Below are 10,561 nucleotides of genomic sequence, written 5' to 3'. Positions count from 1 at the left end.
AAATGCTGAGAAATGAGGATATCCCATGTATAAAAAAATATTTAATGGAAGACTGGCCAAAGGAAAAATCTCTGCCAACAAATTTACAGGCTTATGGTAAGATAGCGGATGAATTATAAGTTGAGACTAATGGTATGTTGATGAAATATGATCAATTTGTTCCTCCCTGGGGGTTTGAGAGATAAAATATTTTTCAATGGCCATCAGGGACAACCTGGTAAAACTATTACAAAGAAGAAAATAAGAGAAAGTTACCGGTGGCCAGGGATGGATCCCAAAATAGTTTCATGTGTGAAGGGGTATGTGATTTGTGCTAACAGTGACAAGGTCATGAAGACTGAGTCTATACCTCTTCAACATTGTATTTTACCTGTAGGTCCATGGACTAAACATTGCCTTTATAGGTCCATTCAGTACCTTAGCAAGAAAATCAAGATTTGCATTGGTAGTAGTGGATTATTGCAGCAAATTGTAGGAAGTAGAGTTTTTGGAGGAACCCAACACTAATGCAGTTATAAGATGTCTATAGAGGCTGTTTGTGAGGGAACGAAGAACTAAAGAATTTGTACTGGACAATGGGGTACAATTTGCTTTAAAAGATATGAGTGAATTCTTAAAGTATGCAATTCAACACAAGCGAGTAGCATCGTACCACCCACAGGGGAATGGTTTGGTCTAAAAGATGAATCACACCTTAGGTGAATGCATACAATAGGCAATACAAAACAAAATTGATGTGAATGAAGCTGTTGAAGCCATGTTATGATCACATTGCTCAAGTTCTAATGTTGTATCAGGTGTGAGTCCGTTTGAAGTGATGAGAGGTTCTCTGTTGTGTCCAGCATGGTTGAGGGAGTTTCAACCAAAATCTGAAAAAAAGAAGTCCTTTGATGAAGTCATAAGACCTAGTGTGCAAGAGTTTCAAAACACAAAGAAGAAAGAACTTATGACACCAAGCATAATGTCAAAAAAGAGATATCAGAGATTAGAATAGGTGATTGGGTATGTGTGAAAGATCCCACATATGTTACAAAAGGTTTGGCTAAGTTCAGAAATACAGAAAGAGTTCATGCTATATCAAAAAATGCCATACACATTAAAGGTCATGAATGGTGGAATAGAAACAGAGTGGTGAAGATCGACAAGGGAGATGCAAGAGATACAAGTGACAATACAGTTGGTTCTGACAATCAATTCATCAACAAGAATAAACAAGTGAAAAAAAATCGAGTGAGGATAATGGGAATCACACGAAACCCAAAAGGAAAAAGGTAGCTAGGAAACCTGCCATAGACTGTTGTACGATAGATAGTCTAGCTTATTGTATATTTTTCCAGTGATTATTATCCAAAAGAAAGTTAAGTAAGTTATGTGGTTTATGTTCTAGGAAAATGTTGTAATTATTTCTGTTCATTTATGTTGTATAAGGAAGGAGATATTGTGGTGATCTCATCTCCTTTCTGCATTCCACATTCTAAGCTTTGAACTTGTCAATAGGAGAGTGTGGAATGTAGAAGGCTAAGACAATGTAAGATCTGGACTCAACAGTTGATGTGGTAGGTGTTGTTTACTGACGCATATTACTCCTACAACTACAACACACTGCTAATCACCCAATAGGGTATCCAGGCACTTGCAGGTCCCGGGAGGCTCAATTGAACTGCTGGGTTTTGAAAGCCCTTGCGAATTCCAGAAGTGAGGTGATGGTCCAGAGCTGTGTGGGGAGGTTGTGCCAGGTCTTTGCTGTGATGTTGGAGAAGGAGTCCTGCACTTCTGCTTCGGTAGATGTGATTTTGATGTGGGCTTGATAAGAACAAAGAATGCGCTTTGGGTCTTTTACTAGTCACTGGAGTTGTGGTTGTATGTCTGTCTTGTCTTGTGTTGTGGACTATTAGGGGTGGGGCCTGGTTAGCAGAGTCCCACATTACTTTCTTTGGCTCCCGGTCGTCCGACCAGAAGACGGAGTTCCAACCTAAAAAGAAAATGAGAAGAAGAGAGACCAGAATAAATGCCAATAAAAGACCACGGGGGTTATTCTAACTTTGGAGGAGTGTTAATCCGTCCCAAAAGTGACGGTAAAGTGACGGATATACCACCAGCCGTATTACGAGTTCCATAGGATATAATGGACTCGTAATACGGCTGGTGGTAAATCCGTCACTTTTCCGTCATGTTTGGGACGGATTAACACCTCCTCCAAAGTTAGAATAACCCCCTATATCCCTTAACCCCACAGGAGAGCTATGTCGTGACAGGAGAACAACATTGTTTATTCTTTTTCTCTGTTTTCTTTCTCACAAAATAAAAAAGAACACAAAAGACAAATCTGCAGACTGCCTTGTTGGTAGTTAATTTAAATCAAAACAGATGACAGTGAGTACGGGCTAACGCATAATCCCCGCTAAATACTGGTGAACATTCTCAGTGGCTCGGTCATCAAAGATCACACTCCAAGAATAGCTAGGTTGAGTTTCACATTATTGCAATATGATTTCATAACGAAATATATACCGATGGGGAAGAACATCAGAGCTGACTATTTCTTGCGCTCCCCAATTGAGTGTGATGACAAAGCTGCGCATTGGGATGACAAAGACGAAGAATGTTTGATTGCTATTGTAGATGTGTGCGATGGTAGTACTTTCATGGTTGATGAATGAAATACAGAAATGCTGAGAAATGAGGATGTCACATGTATAAAAAAATATTTAATGGAAGACTGGCCAAAGGAAAAATCTCTGTCAACAAATTTACAGGCTTATGGTAAGATAGCGGATGAATTATAAGTTGAGACCAATGGTATGTTGATGAAATGTGATCAATTTGTTCCTCCCTGGGGGTTTGAGAGAAAAAAATATTTTTCAGTGGCCATCAGGGACAACCTGGTAAAACTATTACAAGGAAGAAAATAAGAGAAAGTTACCGGTGGCCAGGGATGGATCCAGAAATAGTTTCATGTGTGAAGGGGTATGTGATTTGTGCTAACAGTGACGAGGTCATGAAGACTGAGTCTATACCTCTTCAACATAGTACTTTACCTGTAAGTCCATGGACTAAACTGGCCATTGCCTTTATAGGTCCATTCAGTACCTTAGCAAGAAAATCAAGATTTGCATTGGTAGTAGTGGATTATTACAGCAAATTGTGGGAAGTAGAGTTTTTGGAGGAACCCCACACTAATGCAGTTATAAGATGTCTATAGCGGCTGTATGTGAGGGAAGGAAGAACTAAAGAATTTGTATTGGACAATGGGGTACAATTTGCTTTAAAAGATATGAGCGAATTCTTGAAGTATGCAATTCAACACAAGCGAGTAGCATCGTACCACCCACAGGGGAATGGTTTGGTCTAAAAGATGAATTACACCTTAGGTGAATGCATACAATAGGCAATACAAAACAAAATTGATGTGAACGAAGCTGTTGAAGCCATGTTATGATCACATTGCTCAAGTTCTATGGTTGTATCAGGTGTGAGTCCATTTGAAGTGATGAGAGGTTCTCTGTTGTGTCCAGCATGGTTGAGGGAGTTTCATCCAAACTCTGAAAAAATGAAGTAATTGGATGAAGTCATAAGACCTAGTATGCAAGAGATTCAAATCAAAATGAAAAAAAAAACTTATGACACCAAGCATAATGTCAAAAAATAGATATCATAGATATCAGAGATTAGAATAGGTGATTGGGTATGTGTGAAAGATCCCACATATGTTACAAAGGGTTTGGCTAAGTTCAGAACTACAGAACGAGTTGATGCTATATCAAAAAATGCCATACACATTAAAGGTCATGAATGGTGGAATAGAAACAGAGTGGTGAAGATCGACAAGGGGGATGCAAGAGATACAAGTGAAAGTACAGTTGGTTCTGACAATGAAGAAAGGGAGGAAAACTCAATTCATTAACAAGAATAAAAAAGTGAAAAAAGATTGAGTGATGATAATGGGAATCATATGAAACCCAAAAGCAAAAAGGTAGCTAGGAAACCTGCCATAGACTGTTGTACGATAGATGGTCTAGCTTATTGTATATTTTTCCAGTGATTATTATCCAAAAGAAAGTTAAGTAAGTTCTGTGGTTTATGTTCTAGGAAAATGTTGTTGTAATTATTTCTGATCATTTATGTTGTATAAGGAAGGAGATATTGTGGTGATCTCATCTCCTTTCTGCATTCCACATTCTAAGCTTTGAACTTGTCATTAGGAGAGTGTGGAATGTAGAAGGCTGAGACAATGTAAGATCTGGAGTCAACAGTTGATGTGCTAGCTGTTGTTGACTGGCGCATATTATTCCCACAACTACGACACACTGCTAATTACCCAATAGGGTATCCAAGCACTTGCAGGTCCCGGGAGGCTCAATTGAACTGCTGGGTTTTGAAAGCCCTTGGGAATTCCAGAAGTGAGGTGATGGTCCAGAGCTGTGTGGAGAGGTTGTGCCAGGTCTTTGCTGTGATGTTGGAGAAGGAGTCCTGCACTTCTGCTTCGGTAGATGTGAGTTTGATGTGGGCTTGAGAAGAACAAAGAATGCGCTTTGGGTCTTCTACTAGTCACTGGAGTTGTGGTTGTATGTCTGTCTTGTCTTGTGTTGTGGTCTATTAGGGGTATGGCCTGGTTAGCACAGTCCCACATTACTTTCTTTGGCTGCTTCGTTTAAGTCAGTTCTCTCTGGAGGGCTATAATGGTGCCGTACCCCTTGACAAACCTTCTATAGTAACCTGTCAGACCTAGAGAAGCTCTGACCTGAGTCTAGGTTTTAGGGGGCTCACAAATCATGATATTTTGGACTGGAGAGGCTGCAAATGTCTCCTGCCAAACGGGGTGGCCCAGGTACACAACAGACCTCTGCTGTTTCTGCCACTGGCTGGCCTTGATGGTCAGTCCTGCCTGTTGTGGTGCCTGAAGCACTCTCCTAAGGTGGGTCAGGTGTTAGTGCCAGGTGGAGCTAAAGACAGCAATATTTTAACCCCTTCGCTGCCAGGCCTTTTCTCCATGGACAGCCCATGAGAGGAGACAGGAGTGATTTCCAGCCACGTCTCAGGGGGACGTGGCTCTCCCAGGTACGTGACCGCATGGGCTGTCGATATGGGTGGTTTCCAGGCTGAAGGGGGGAACTGGAGAGTGCACGGGTTTACACACCAATGCTTGATTTATTCCTTATTTGAACATTATTTCCTTTGGTTTTCCTTTTTGTTCGCATGTTCTGGGTTCACAAAGCCCGTGACGGTTCTCACACTGAGCACAAGAGTAAAAGCATGGCTTCTGGTTGCTCCTAATATCAAATAAGTGGTAAAGGAGAAACAGAAAACACGAGTGGGATAATTAGGAATAATCGGTGCCCTCACAAGACTCCATCACTCCCTTCCCCCCACCCCTTTAGAGTACCTTGAGTATATCATTCTACCTTCTTCCTGAGATACGGAGAGCTCACTGTCGTCCGACCAGAAGACGGAGTTCCAACCTAAAAAGAAAATGAGAAGAAGAGAGACAAGAATAAATGCCAATAAAAGACCACATCCCTCAACCCCACAGGGGAGCTATGTCGTGACAGGAGAACAACATTGTTTATTCTTTTTCTCTGTTTTCTTTCTCACAAAATAAAATAGAACACAAAAGACAAATCTGCAGACTGGCTTCTTGGTAGTTAATTTAAATCAAAACAGATGACAGTGAGTACGGGCTAACGCATAATCCCCGCTAAATACTGGTGAACATTCTCAGTGGCTCGGTCATCAAAGATCACACTCCAAGAATAGCTAGGTTGAGTTTCACATTATTGCAATATGATTTCATAACGAAATATATACCGATGGGGAAGAACATCAGAGCTGACTATTTCTTGCGCTCCCCAATTGAGTGTGATGACAAAAGTGCGCATTGGGATGACAAAGACGAAGAATGTTTGATTGCTATTGTAGATTTGTGCGATGGTAGTACTTTCATGGGTGATGAATGAAATACAGAAATGCTGAGAAATGAGGATATCACATGTATAAAAAAATATTCAATGGAAGACTGGCCAAAGGAAAAATCTCTGCCAACAAATTTACAGGCTTATGGTAAGATAGCGGATGAATTATAAGTTGAGACTAATGGTATGTTGATGAAATATGATCGATTTGTTCCTCCCTGGGGGTTTGAGAGATAAAATATTTTTCAATGGCCATCAGGGACAACCTGGTAAAACTATTACAAAGAAGAAAATAAGAGAAAGTTACCGGTGGCCAGGGATGGATCCAGAAATAGTTTAGTGTGTGAAGGGGTATGTGGTTTGTGCTAACAGTGACAAGGTCATGAAGACTGAGTCTATACCTCTTCAACATAGTACTTTACCTGTAGGTCCATGGACTAAACTGGCCATTGCCTTTATAGGTCCATTCAGTACCTTAGCAAGAAAATCAAGATTTGCATTGGAAACAGTGGATTATTGCAGCAAATTGTGGGAAGTAGAGTTTTTGGAGGAACCCAACACTAGTGCAGTTATAAGATGTCTATAGCGGCTGTTTGTGAGGGAAGGATGAACTAAAGAATTTGTATTGGACAATGGGGTACAATTTGCTTTAAAAGATTTGAGCAAATTCTTAAAGTATGCAATTCAACACAAGCGAGTAGCATTGTACCACCCACAGGGGAATGGTTTGGTCTAAAAGATGAATTACACCTTAGGTGAATGCATACAATAGGCAATACAAAACAAGATTTATGTGAACGAAGCTGTTGAAGCCATGTTATGATCACATTGCTCAAGTTCTATGGCTGTTTCAGGTGTGAGTCCGTTTGAAGTGATGAGAGGTTCTCTGTTGTGCCCAGTATGGTTGAGGGAGTTTCATCCAAAATCTGAAAAAATGAAGTCCTTGGATAAAGTCATAAGACCTAGTGTGCAAGAGATTCAAAGCAAAATGAAAAAAAAAACTTATGACACCAAGCATAATGTCAAAAAATAGATATCAGAGATATCAGAGATTAGAATAGGTGATTGGGTATGTGTGAAAGATCCCACATATGTTACAAAAGGTTTGGCTAAGTTCAGAACTACAGAAAGAGTTGATACTATATCAAAAAATGCCATACACAATAAAGGTCATAAATGGTGGAATAAAAACAGAGTGGTGAAGATCGACAAGGGGGATGCAAGAGATACAAGTGAAAGTACAGTTGGTTCTGACAATGAAGACAGGGAGGGAAAATAAATTCATCAACAAGAATAAAAAAGTAAAAAAAGATCGAGTGACGATAATGGGAATCATATGAAACCCAAAAGCAAAAAGGTAGCTAGGAAACCTGCCATAGACTGTTGTACGATAGATAGTCTAGCTTATTGTATATTTTTCCAGTGATTATTATCCGAAAGAAAGTTAAGTAAGTTCTGTGGTTTATGTTCTAAGAAAATGTTGTTGTAATTATTTCTGTTCATTTATGTTGTATAAGGAAGGAGATATTGTGGTGATCTCATCTCCTTTCTGCATTGCACATTCTAAGCTTTGAACTTGTCATTAGGAGAGTGTGGAATGTAGAAGGCTGAGACAATGTAAGATCTGGAGTCAACAGTTGATGTGCTAGCTGTTGTTGACTGACGCATATTATTCCTACAACTACGACACACTGCTAATCACCCAATAGGGTATCCAAGCACTTGCAGGTCCCGAGAGGCTCAATTGAACTGCTGGGTTTTGAAAGCCCTTGCGAATTCCAGGAGTGAGGTGATGGTCCAGAGCTGTGTGGGGATGTTGTGCCAGGTCTTTGCTGTGATGTTGGAGAAGGAGTCCTGCACTTCTGCTTCGGTAGATGTGAGTTTGATGAGGGCTTGAGAAGAACAAGGAATGCGCTTTGGGTCTTCTACTAGTCACTGGAGTGTGGTTGTATGACTGTCTTGTCTTGTATTGTGGTCTATTAGGGGTGGGGCCTGGTTAGCAGAGTCCCACATTACTTTCTTTGGCTGCTTCGTTTAAGTCAGTTCTCTCTAGAAGGCTATAATGGTGCCGTACCCCTTGACAAACCTATAGTAACCTGTCAGACCCAGGGAAGCTCTGACCTGAGTCTAGGTTTTAGGGGGCTCACAAAGAACCAAAGCCGAAAATAATCAAACGGTCTCTTGCTTGCCGTGGAATAAGATATTTTAGTGTGTGGGGGGAGAGCTGAAAGACTGTTACCCCCTCCAGTTGGGGTGGGGCCATAACCAGGCCCATACTGGTTGGTAACCACCACCCCACTATTTTTAAATTTTTATTCCATTTAATCTAGTAGACTTTCTGTCCCCGGGGTGTGGATGGGGGGTAATTGCCCCATCTGCCCACTGGAGGGCAGAACACCTTTGGCCCCATTTATTTGGGGTGGGGGTATGGCCCCCCCACCCTCTTATATTGAAAACAAATCTTCCCTGGTCTCTGGTGGGCTTTCTGCCCCCATTGGGAGCAGATGGGCCTTCCAAAAATAGGCCGATCTGCCCCCATGGGGGGCAGATATTGCCAACAATAATTTGCCCCCATGGGGAGCGACCCTTGCCCAAGGGGCTCTCCCCCAAACAAAACACATACATACACTCACACCAATCCCTGGTGTCTAGTGGTTTCTGCCCCCTTTGGGGGCAGATTGGCCTAACAAAAATAGGCCGATCTTCCCCCAAGGGGGGCAGAAATGGCCTAAATACAATTTGCCCCCCACAGGAGCGACCCTTGCCTAAGGGGTCGCTCCCCATACATAAAAAAATAAAGTAAATAAAAATATATATGTATTCCTGGTGTCTAGAGGTTTCTGCCCCCGGGGGCAAATCGGGCTAATTATATTAGGCCGATCTGCCCCCGGGGGGGCAGGAAATGCCTAAAAATATTTTGCCCCCCCCCTGGGGTGCTACCCTTGCCCAAGGGGCCACTTCCCTTATGCGTTAGTATAAAAAAATAAAATTCTGTGGTGTCTAGTGGCTTCTGCCCTCCCTGGGGGCAGATCAGCCTAATGTAATTAGGCCGATCTGCCCCTGGGGGGGGCAGAAATGGCCTGAAAATAATTTGTCCCCCAGGGAGCGACCCTTGCCTAAGGGGTCGCTCCCCACATATAAAAAAAATAAACAAAAAAAAATGTTTCCCTTGTGTCTAGGGGTATTCTGCTCCCCCCCCCCCCCAAGGCAGATCAGCCTAATTATATTAGGCCGATCATCCTCTGGGGGGCAGAAAAGGCCTAAAAATATTTTGCCCCCTTTGGGGAGCTGCCCTTGCCTAAGGGGCTGCTCCCCCGTATGCGTTACTATAAAAAAATTAAATTCCTTGGTGTCTAGTGGCTTCTGCCCCCCCTGGGGGCAGATCGGCCTAATATAATTAGGCCGATCTGCTCCCGGGGGGGGCAGAAATGGCCTAAAAATAATATGGTCCCCTGGGGAGTGACCCTTGCCTAAGGGGTCACTCCTCACATACAAAAAAAAAGAGAGAATAAACACAAAAACATTAGCCCCTAATTATATTGAAATGTCCTAAAAATATTTTGCCCCCCCGGGGGGGGGGGCAGAAATGGCCTAGCAGAAATGCTTGCAGAGACATGAAAGGAAAGGAAGTGCCTTTCCTTTCCTTTCATGCCTCTGCTGGCCTCCTCCTCCCGCTTTTGCATTTCTCTTCCGCATCGCGCTGCTTCCAGCATGATGGGAGGTGACCTCTGATGAGTCACTGTGGGGGTTGGGAGGGGTTGGGGGTTGAAGGGGAAGCGATTCCCCTTCCAGCCCGGACCTGTGGGGTAGGGGGGTGGCCCTCGGGGAGCACTAGCGCTTCCCCCGAGGGCCGGTAACCAGACGTAATAGTTACATCCATGGCGCCTGAGAGGCGCAGCCATGGGCATAACCATTATGTCCATGGCCGGCAAGGGGTTTAAGGCCTGTAGCTCAGCTAGTTCACCAACTTCTGGAAGATGGCAGGGACATTCTTCAATCCACAGGTCATTACCTTAAATTGGAAGTGGCCCTCAGGAGTGGAGAATGCTGATCTCTCCTTCGCTCCCTCGGTCAGGGTAATCTGCTAGTACCCAGAGGTCAGATGAAATGTGTTGGGATACTTGCAGGCCTTCAACTGGTCAAAGAGCTCATCAACACTGGGATTGGGGTGAGTCTCAAGCTTGGTGACAGCATTAAGTCCTCTGTAGTCCATGCAGAAGTTCAATTTGAGCCCCCCCCCTTTCACTGTGGCCAACACAACTGGAACTGGACTGGCCCAGGGACTACTAGAGTCATAAATCACCAATAGGGATAATATTTTCAAAACGTTCCCCTTGATGCTGATCTTTACTTTATTTGACAATTTGTATATTTTATTTCTGACAGATAAGCTGTGAAGAGAGTCAATGCCATGAACTCACCACTGGGTCAGTCCAGGTGTCAGTCAGAAAAGTCCAGCAAACTACCCCAACAATTGGTTACCATCTGTCTGCTACTGCTCTGTCATAGGACCTACTCCCTCCACTCGGTCATCCTTGGCTTTGTGGAATAGGAGGTCTGGGAGAGGCTCACTCTCATCTCCCTCTCCTCCATCAGTGACTCTGTCTTGGATCCATTTTAGCTCCTTGCCTGGGCATAGTGATTGGCTTAGC

The sequence above is a fragment of the Pleurodeles waltl genome, chromosome 8 (assembly GCF_031143425.1).
Source record: "Pleurodeles waltl isolate 20211129_DDA chromosome 8, aPleWal1.hap1.20221129, whole genome shotgun sequence".
NCBI classification, from domain to species: Eukaryota; Metazoa; Chordata; class Amphibia; order Caudata; family Salamandridae; genus Pleurodeles; species Pleurodeles waltl.
This window is presented reverse-complemented; position numbering follows the sequence as displayed.